The sequence below is a fragment of the Arachis ipaensis genome, chromosome B7 (assembly GCF_059453495.1).
Source record: "Arachis ipaensis isolate K30076 ecotype BB chromosome B7, ASM5945349v1, whole genome shotgun sequence".
NCBI lineage: Eukaryota > Viridiplantae > Streptophyta > Magnoliopsida > Fabales > Fabaceae > Arachis > Arachis ipaensis.
In genome coordinates, this window is record NC_142442.1 from 49,557,943 (window position 1) to 49,569,334 (window position 11,392).

Below are 11,392 nucleotides of genomic sequence, written 5' to 3' on the forward strand. Positions count from 1 at the left end.
CTGAAATCCAAATTACAAATTACATACAAAATCCAAAATCCAAAATCCAACCTTTAGAATGATTAATTCATATAATTCAGAATTCAAATCAAGAATACAGACTAATTAATTCATATAATTAACTCTTTGTGATTGCTCCATCTTCAATGTACAACAAAAAAAAAACTAAAATCAGCAAAATAATCAACAAACTCCACCATAAAACTAAAATCAGCAAACTCCACAATAAAATCAGGAAACTTCACAGCAAAATTATGAACAAATTAACTCAGTAAACTTCACGGTAAAACTAAAATCAGCAAACTCCACAATAAAATCAACAGACTCCACAGAAAATTATGAACAAGAGGAAGGGTAGTGCTTACCGGCGACAAAGAGGAAGGGGAGTGACGGCGGCGACAGAAGAGACGGTGACATCAGCGAATACAGAGAAAGAGCTCGAACAGAAGAGAGGAGATGCGGTGGCTATGGGGCCTGCGGGGCTGTGGTGGCTGCGAGGCTGCAGGGATGCAGTGGCTGTGGAGGATGCGGTGGCTGTGGAGGTTACGGTGGCTGCGGGTTCCGGGGCTGGGGGGCTACGCTGCTAGGGTTCTTTTCTTTGTCTTTCTTTGAATTTTCAGTGAGAAGAGATGAGTGGGACTGGGGGCTAGGGGGACTGGGCATCGGGTAGCTATTTAGGTGTTTTTTTTTCTAAAGGGCTCAAAACGGCACCGTTTTGGAGGGAGTAACTAAACCAAAAAACCGCTAAAAAATCGAATGGTTGTCCCGGTTCACTGGTTAACTGCCGGTTCGACCGATTTTTTCACCGGTTTTTTGCTAGACGGTTTCTGACCTTACCCGGACCGGCTAGGTGACCGGTTCCCAGTTATTCCGGTTGAACCGGCCGGTCCGGTTTGGTTTTCAGAACCATGCCTAGTAGTAGTTTTTTTTATTGAAATCAGTTTTTATGTTCTGTCGTGGGATAAAGCCAGTTTTTAATAAAAAGAAAACATGGATAAAATAGGAAGAAAGAATTGGATACCAAACTTCTGTATCCCCATTATATATTGGTATAGATTATCTATATTGCTCTTTAAATATATAGGTCTGGAATCACATTATAATGAAGCTGTTCAAGTAAAAGATGTAGTGATGTCCTAACTGGTTAGTACCCTATATATTTAAAACATGTAATAACGTCATTTTAAATCATTTTGCCTATACATTAAATCTTAATATAGAAGATTAACAAAATTAATTAACTTAATTTACACTATTTGATTTGTTTTCTAAGAACTAATTTTTAATTTTTTAAGATAATCTACAACATATTAAGTTTGTATATTTTTGGTATAAGTGTAGGTCGAGACACCACTGCTACTAATTCAATGCCTCAATCAATCTCTTATAATGAACCAGTTACAAAAAATGTTAAAAGCCATGCAAATATGAATAGTTAGTACTTACTTACTCTACTTATATTTTTAATATTTTATCTTCATCGTATAATATTCATTTAAAATATTTTTTGTATTGAATAAATTAAGAGGTTTGATATTGTACACTACTATATAAAATGCCTAATGTCAAACAAAATTATGAATTCTATAATAAAAAAATAAAACAAATAATTAACAAATACTATAAATTTTAAATAGGCAATACATTCATAAGACTAATAATAACAATAACTTTGTAATAAAATTTTGGTAACAACATATATCTTTTAAAATTAAATAGTAAAATTAGAAAAGATCTACCTTAAACACAAAACAACAACTATTGAAAAATAGTACAAAAATATGTTTTATTTTATCTCATGTATTTATTAATGTATTGTACAAATTATATGGATCTTTTTTATTATAAAATCTTTATCCAATTAAAAATTTAATAGATAGTAAAATTTGGTCATGACAAAATGTGTTCTAATTTCTTAAAAAATATCTAAATACTATATTAAATATTACAAGTCAATAGGTAACTAAATTAAAAATTCTCAAATTAAAAACATAGATAATATTGTATATATTTTTATGAGTTACCGGACAAATTTTTATTGAATAACTAATTTAAGTACAAACTAAACAAATGCTACTACAAATATTATTTAATGGCAATAACCGTAATACATATAATATCATTTAGTGATGAAAAATAAATCTTAATTAAATTACAGTAACTAGATAATAAGTCCTTGATGATAAAAAAACTTATCAAATTAAAATTTAATAATGTATGAAATATAACATAAACACCCAAAAAAAACAAAATAAAGTACAATGAATAAACTAATTTTTAAAAATATTTTCGCAATTTTAGCGGACAAAATCCTCATCATATCGTTATTTTGTCATAATAAATTTAAAAAATTAAATTAAAAATATTATAAATTAATAGACGACATTCAAAATTTTTAAAGAAATACAATAGAAGCATTATCATTCTGAAAATACTTTTTATATATTTTAGCATAGTTGAGAATAAAAATTTACTCTATCGAATATTTCACCTCATATATTACCTAGAACTTTAAACTATGACCATTTTATATTACCTCTTTATTGTGTGATTTTATAATTTAACATTTTAAATTGTTTTATAGTAATTTTAATTTCAACAAAATATGATATAAATAAGATCACATCAATATTAAAATAAAAAAATACTTATCTAATAAATTTGAAAAGTAAATAATATATTAACAAAAAAATAAAATTAATTTCCTAAAAACAATAAAAAAGTGGCTGAACAGGCACGTTAGTGCTTGTTGAGCCGCTAGTATTTAATAAACAGTGATCCTCAGCTAAATCAAAATCCATGTTTCTTTAAACATGATGGAGTACATAGAGTACTAGTATTTGTGCGTTGAGAGAATCTCATTCTCTATTCAATAGAATATCAATTAGATGTTAGAGATTTTACTTTAAGCTCTTATAATAAAAATATTCAATATCTTTATTATTGGTCAAACCAACCCTTAAGAACAAGTTTGATTCGTATCCTCAATACTCATATTGATTTTTTCTAAAAAGATCACAAACATTAATCATATTAAGGCTAATTATAAATTGTTTGTAACAAAATAAATCTCCAAAAGATGGTTGCAAGAATAATTCTCGCTAAAGCCATTTTTCTAATGGTATTCTAACTTCTAAAGTTGTTTAATTCAAAATATATCGTCCAATATTCCCACTAGTTTAAACAAAATCTTTGATAGTCATACTATTTTACTTTGGGCACCATACATCTTCTCAAGATGTTTAGTAATAAATAGTGGGTATATGCTTTTGAAATTAGAACTCATAGTTGTCAAAACAACCCATATTATAGTAAAATAATATTTTAGATACTTCACAAGTATTTACTATTCTATCACCAATTTTATTAGACAATATTATTTCAATAGGATTATCATATCCATGATAACCCTTTCATACATAAGAACAATTCTCAATGTATAGCCAATTTATTACTTTCAAGTATGCCATATGAAAGATGGACATATTTAAAAAAATTTAAGAGTAAATCAAGAAATTTATATTTCTGGCAAAATTATTTAGAATCGTGAATAAGTACCTTGGTTGTCAAGTTGTTACTCATACCTATTCTAAATAAACATGATTAAATTATATCCCATATAATTATAATCCCGAATAATTATCTGGTTGTCAGACAATTATTCAACTGAATTATATTTTATACCCCTAGGTTGTCTAGGTTCAAGTATAAAATTAATTCTCCTTATACATCATCATATGCATAAATAAATTTTGTAACACCCTAATTACCCTAAGCCTTACCTCGCGCCATAAGACAAAGATTAATCAGAGATTATGACAGTTCTAAAGCTCATACGTATAACATATAGAAGGGATAATATAATCTAGAAGCCCGATGAAGGATATAGCTTAAAGACAGGATTTCAAAAGCGCAAAGCGTACTATCTTAAGGCACAAGAAATAGACGAGATACAACAAAATATAAGTATATAATATCATAGGAAACTAGCCTCGACTCGCAGAGTTTAAGCCGGCTAGCCATATACAGGTATACAGAACCATACAGAATCCTGACAGTTAAAAAAACAGCTTATACAAGTTTGTTCGGTCATATACAAGCTTCTAGGCTAAACAAAATACAAAAGAGAGATGTATAAACAAGGTAAAATAAAAAGACTCCAAAAGAATCCAAAATCCTCCGCTTCTGACACCATCCAAAGCAACTCACTGAGGTGGGTTACGACCTGCATCTAAAAAACACAACAAAGATATGGTATGAGAACCGGAGGTTCTCAGTATGGTAACAGTGCCCAGTGATGTAGGATATAAGACCCCGGGACGCCAAAGGCAATCCTAAGCCCCATATCCTTCACAAGATTCAACTTAAAAGCATTCTAAAACAAATAATCATAATTATTCCTACCTTAACATAAATAAATAGGGTTATCTATCTGATGAGCGGATAATTTATACGCTTTTTGGCATTGTTTTTAGTATGTTTTTAGTAGAATCTAGTTACTTTTAGGGATGTTTTCATTAGTTTTTATGTTAAATTCACATTTCGGGACTTTACTATGAGTTTGTGTGTTTTTCTGTGATTTCAGGTATTTTCTGGCTGAAATTGAGGGACTTGAGCAAAAATCAGATTCAGAGGTTGAAGAAGGATTGCTGATGTTGTTGGATTCTGACCTCCCTACACTCAAAATGGATTTTATGGAGCTACAGAACTCGAAATGGTGCGCTTCCAATTGCGTTGGAAAGTAGACATCTAGGGCTTTCCAGAAATATATAATAGTCCATACTTTTCCCGAGTTTAGATGACGCAAACTGGCATTCAACGCCAGCTCTCTGCCCAATTCTGGCGTCCAGCGCCAGAAACAAGTTGCAAAGTGGAGTTCAACGCCCAAACTGGTACAAAAGCTGGCGTTCAACTCTAGAAAGAGCCTCTGTACGTGTAACATTCAAGCTCAGCCCAAGCACACACCAAGTGGGCCCCGGAAGTGGATTTATGTATCAATTACTTACTTCTGTAAATCTTAGTAGCTAGTTTATTATAAATAGGACTTTTTACTATTGTATTAGACATCTTTGGATTATCTTTTGATCTATTGATCACGTTTGGGGGCTGGCCATTCGGCCATGCCTGGACCTTTCACTTATGTATTTTCAACGGTAGAGTTTCTGCACTCCATAGATTAAGGTGTGGAGCTCTGCTATTCCTCAAAGATTAATGCAAAGTACTACTGTTTTCTATTCAATTCATCTTATTTTGCTTCTAAGATATTCATTCGCACTTCAACCTGAATGTGATGAACGTGACAATCATCATCATCCCCTATGAACGCGTGCCTGACAACCACTTCCGTTCTACATTAGATTGAATGAGTATCTCTTAGATCTCTTAATCAGAATCTTCGTGGTGTAAGCTAGAATGATAGCGGCATTCAAGAGAATCCGGAAAGTCTAAACCTTGTATGTGGTATTCCGAGTAGGATTCAATGATTGAATGACTGTGACGAGCTTCAAACTCGCGAGTGCTGGGCGTAGTGACAGACGCAAAAGGAGGGTGAATCCTATTCCAGCATGATCGGGAACCTCAGATGATTAGCCGTGCCATGACAGGGCATCTTGGACCATTTTCACAAGAGGAGGGGATGTAGCCACTGACAACGGTGATGCCCTTGCATAAAGCCAGCCATGGAAAGGAGTAAGACTGATTGGATGAAGATAGCAGGAAAGCAGAGGTTCAGAGGAACGAAAGCATCTCTATGCGCTTATCTGAAATTCTCACCAATGATCTACATAAGTACTTCTATCCTTATTTTATTATTAATTTCAAAAACTCCATAACCATTTTATATCCGCCTGACTGAGATTTACAAGGTGACCATAGCTTGCTTCATACCAACAATCTCCGTGGGATTCGACCCTTACTCACGTAAGGTATTACTTGGACGACCCAGTGCACTTGCTGGTTAGTTATGCGAAGTTGTGAAGATATGTTTAGACCATGGTTCTGTGCATCCGTTTTTGGTGCCATCGCCAGGGAATCAATTTCGAACAATAATTCACAACCTGAGTAACAATTTCGCATACCAAGTTTTTGGCGCCGTTGCCGGGGATTGTTTGAGTTTGGACAACTGACGGTTCATCCTGTTGCTCAGATTAGGTAAATTTCTTTTTGTTTTCTTGTCAAAAATTTTTCAAAAATTTTTCAAAAATTTCTCCTTTGTTTTCGAAAAAAAATCTTAAAATAAAAATGTTTTCAAAAATATATTTTTCTTTAGAATTTTTAAGAATGAATTCTAGTGTTTCATGAAGCATGTTGAAGCCTGGCTGGCTGTAAAGCCATGTCTAAATTCTTTGGACTGAAGTTTTGGCTTAAAATTGAATGAATTACACTCATATTTTGACTAAAGCTTGGCTGGCTATTAAGCCATGCCTGACCCTTTGATTGGAGCTTTAGACTAACATGGCAAGATTCCTAGAATTCATATTAAAAATTTTAGAATCCTTATTTTTCTTTTTCAAAAATGTTTTTTCGAAAAAATTAAAAGAAAATACAAAAAAAAAATTCATAAAATCATAAAAATAAAAAATATTTTGTGTTTCTTGTTTGAGTCTTGAGTCAGATTTTAAGTTTGGTGTCAGTTGCATGTGCATCTTGCATTTTTCGAAAATTCATGCATTCATAGTGTTCTTCATGATCTTCAAGTTGTTCTTGGTAAGTCTTCTTGTTTGATCTTGATGTTTTCTTGTTTTGTGTTGTATGGTGTTTTTCATATGCATTCTTGAATTCTTAGTGCCTAAGCATTAAAGATTTCTAAGTTTGGTGCCTTGCATATTTTCTTTGCATTAAAAATTTTTCAAAAATATGTTCTTGGTGTTCATCTTGACATTCAAAGTGTTCTTGGTGTTCATCTTGACATTCATAGCATTTTTGCATGCATTCATTGTTTTGATCTAAAAATCTTCATGCATTGCATAATTTTCATGTTTTTCTCCCTCATCATTAAAAATTCAAAAATCAAAAAAATATCTTTCCCGTTTTCTCTCTTAAAATTTCGAAAATTAGATTTGACTTTTTCAAAAATTTTTAAAATCTAGTTGTTTCTTATGAGTCAAATCAAATTTTCAATTTAAAAATCTCATCTTTTTCAAAATCTTTTTCAAAAATCAAATCTTTTTCATTTTTCTTAGTTATTTTCGAAAATTATAAAAATGTTTTTCAAAAATCTTTTTCTTATCTTTATCACATAATTTTCGAAAATAACATCACCAATTAATGTTTTGATTCAAAAATTTCAAGTTTGTTACTTGCTTCTTAAGAAAGATTCAAACTTTAAGTTCTAGAATCATATCTTATGATTTCTTGTGAATCAAGTCATTAATTGTGATTTTAAAAATCAAATCTCTTTCAAAAAACTAATTTCTATCATATCTTTTCAAAAATATCTTCTTATCTTATCCTTTTCAAAAATTTGATTTCAAAATATCTTTTCTAACCTCTTATCTTCTTATCTTTTCAAAATTGATTTTCAAAATTTGTTTCAACTAACTAACTAACTTTTTGTTTGTTTCTTATCTTTTTCAAAACCACCTAACTAACTCTCTCTCTCTAATTTTCGAAAATATCTCCCTCTTTTTCAAAAAAATTCTTTTTAATTAACTAATTATTTTAATCTTTGATTTTAAAAATTTTCGAAAATTACTAACCTTTTTCAAAAACCATTTTCGAAAATCACTAACCCTTTTTCAAAAATAATTTTCGAAAATCCTTCTCCCTCATCTCCTTCTAATTATTTATTCATCTACTAACACTTCTCTTCCTCACATCACTCACCAAATTCGAACCCCCTCTTCTATCTGTGTTCGAATTTTTTTTTCTTCTTCTCTTCTTCTACTAACAATAAGGAACCTCTTTACTGTGACATAGAGGATTCCTCTTCTTTTCTTGTTCTCTTCTCTTTCTTATGAGCAGGAACAAGGAAAAAGGCATTCTTGTTGAAGCTGATCCAGAACCTGAAAGGACTCTGAAGAGGAAACTAAGAGAAGCTAAATTACAACAATCCAAAGACAACCTTATTGAAAATTTCGAACAAGTAAAGGAGATGGCAGCTGAACCCAACAACAATAATGCAAGGAGAATGCTTGGTGACTTTACTGCACCTAATTCTAATTTACATGGAAGAAGCATCTACATTCCTGCCATTGAAGCAAACAACTTTGAGCTGAAACCTCAATTAGTTTCTCTGATGCAGCAAAACTGCAAGTTTCATGGACTTCCATCTAAAGATCCTTTTCAGTTCTTAACTGAATTCTTGCAGATATGTGATACTGTTAAGACTAATGGAGTAGATTCTGAAGTCTACAGGCTCATGCTTTTTCCTTTTGCTGTAAGAGACAGAGCTAGAGTGTGGTTGGACTCTCAACCCAGAGATAGCCTGAACTCTTGGGACAAGCTGGTCACGGCTTTCTTAGCCAAGTTCTTTCCTCCTCAAAAGCTGAGCAAGCTTAGAGTGGATGTTCAAACCTTCAGACAGAAAGAAGGTGAATCCCTCTATGAAGCTTGGGAAAGATACAAGCAACTGACCAAAAAGTGTCCTTCTGACATGCTTTCAGAATGGACCATCCTGGATATATTCTATGATGGTCTGTCTGAATTAGTTAAAATGTCATTGGATACCTCTGCAGGTGGATCCATTCACCTAAAGAAAATGCCTGCAGAAGCTCAAGAACTCATTGACATGGTTGCTAATAACCAGTTCATGTACACTTCTGAGAGGAATCCTGTGAGTAATGGGACGCCTCAGAAGAAGGGAGTTCTTGAAATTGATACTCTGAATGCCATATTGGCTCAGAATAAAATATTGACTCAGAAAGTCAATATGATTTCTCAGAGTCTGAATGGAATGCAAGCTGCACCCAACAGTACTCAAGAGGCATCTTCTGAAGAAGAAGCTTATGATCCTGAAAACCCTGCATTAGCAGAGGTAAATTATATGGGTGAACCTTATGGAAACACATATAATCCATCATAGAGAAATCATCCAAATCTCTCATGGAAGGACCAAAGGCCTTAACAAGGCTTTAATAATGGTGGAAGAAACAGGTTTAACAATAATAAACCTTTTTCATCATCCACTCAGCAACAGACAGAGAACTCTGAACAAAATACCTCTAATTTAGCAAACTTAGTCTCTGATCTATCCAAGGCCACTGTAAGTTTCATGAATGAAACAAGGTCTTCCATTAGAAATTTGGAAGCACAAGTGGGCCAGCTGAGTAAAAGGATCACTGAAATCCCTCCTAGTACTCTCCCAAGCAATACAGAAGAAAATCCAAAAGGAGAGTGCAAGGCCATTGAACTAATCACCGTGGCCGAACCTATGAAGGTAGGAGAGGACGTGAATCCCAAGGAGGAAGACCCCCTGGGATGTCCAGTGATCAATAAGGAGTTTCCCTCTGAGGAACCTAAGGAATCTGAGACTCATCTAGAGACCATAGAGATTCCATTGAACCTCCTTATGCCATTCATGAGCTCTGATGAGTACTCCTCTTCTGAAGAGAATGAGGATGTTACTGAAGAGCAAGCTGCCAAGTTCCTTGGTGCAATCATGAAGCTGAATGCCAAATTATTTGGCATTGAAACTTGGGAAGATGAACCTCCCTTGTTCACCAATGAACTAAGTGATCTAGATCAACTGACATTGCCTCAGAAGAGACAGGATCCTGGAAAGTTCATAATACCTTGTACCATAGGCACCATGATCTTTAAGGCTATGTGTGACCTTGGTTCAGGGATAAAACTCATGCCCCTCTCTGTAATAGAGAAATTGGGAATCTATGGGGTGCAATCTGCTAAAATCTCATTAGAGATGGCAGACAATTCAAGAAAATAGGCTTATGGAAAAGTAGAGGACGTGTTAGTAAAGGTTGAAGGCCTTTACATCCCTGCTGATTTCATAGTCCTAGACACTGGAAAGGAAAAGGATGAATCCATCATCCTAGGAAGGCTTTTCCTAGCCACAGCAAGAGCTGTGATTGATGTGGACAGAGGAGAATTGATCCTTCAAATAAATGAGGATAACCTTGTGTTTACAACTCAAGGATATCTCTCTGCATCCATGGAGAGGAAGCATAAAAAGCTTCTCTCAAAGCAGAATCAAACAAAGCCCCCACAGTCAAACTCTAAGTTTGGTGTTGGGAGGCCACAACCAAACTCTAAGTTTGGTGTCAAACCCCCATATCCAAACTCTAAGTTTGGTGTTGGGAGGTTTCAACAAAGCTCTGCACATCTGTGAGGCTCCATGAGAGCCCACTGTCAAGCTATTGACATTAAAGAAGCGCTTGTTGGGAGGCAACCCAATGTTTATTTATCTAATTTTCATTATTTTTCATGTTTTATTAGGTTCATGATCATGTGGAGTCACACAAAAAATGAAAAATTTAGAAACAGAATCAAAAACAGCGGAAGAAAAATCACACCCTGGAGGAAGCACCTGTCTGGTGTTCAACGCCAGAACAGAGCATGGTTCTGGCGCTGAACGCCCAAAATGGGCAGCATCTGGGCGCTGAACGCCAGAATTGCACCCTGGAGAAGAGCTGGCGCTGAACGCCCAGAAATGGGCAACAAATGGGCGTTGAACGCCCAAAATGGGCACCAACCTGGCGCTGAACGCCCAGAGTTGTGTGCAAGGGCATTTTACATGCCTAATTTGGTGCAAGGTTGTAAATCCTTGAACACCTCAGGATCTGTGGACCCCACAGGATCCCCACCTACCTCCACTCACTTCTTCTCACCCCTCTTTCACACAATCCCATAAACACTCTTCCCCAAAACCCTTCACCAATCACCTCAATCTCTCTTCCCTATCACCACTTCACCACTCACATCCATCCACTCTTCCCCATAAACCTACCTCATAAACTCCACCTACCTTCAAAATTCAAAATCAATTTCCCACCCTAAATGGCCGAACCTAACACCCTCTCCCCCCACTATATATAGCCCTCCATTATTCTTCATTTTCACACAACACAACCCTCTTTTCTCTTCTTGGCCGAAACACAACCCCTCTCCCTCTCCTCCATATCTTCTTCTTCTCCTTCTATTCTTTCTTCTTTTGCTCGAGGGCGAGCAAAATTCTAAGTTTGGTGTGGTAAAAGCATAAGCTTTTTGTTTTTCCATTACCATTGATGGCACCTAAGACCAGAGAATCCTCTAGAAAAGGAAAAGGGAAGACAAAAGCTTCCACCTCCGAGTCATGGGAGATGGAAAGATTCATCTCCAAAGCTCATCAAGACCACTTCTATGATGTTGTGGCCAAGAAGAAGGTGATCCCCGAGGTCCCTTTCAAGCTCAAGAAGAATGAGTATCCAGAGATCCGACATGAAATCCAAAGAAGAGG

The 11,392-nt window shown here is 34.7% G+C and overlaps 1 non-coding gene across 1 annotated transcript; it reads right to left on the reverse strand.

Moving 5' to 3' along the window:
• Positions 1 to 8,491: 8,491 nt before the first annotated feature.
• Positions 8,492 to 8,599, reverse strand: LOC148551106 (small nucleolar RNA R71). The gene has a single exon (XR_015893617.1). It is a non-coding gene; the product is annotated as a small nucleolar RNA R71 (small nucleolar RNA).
• Between the last annotated feature and the right edge of the window lie 2,793 nt (positions 8,600 to 11,392).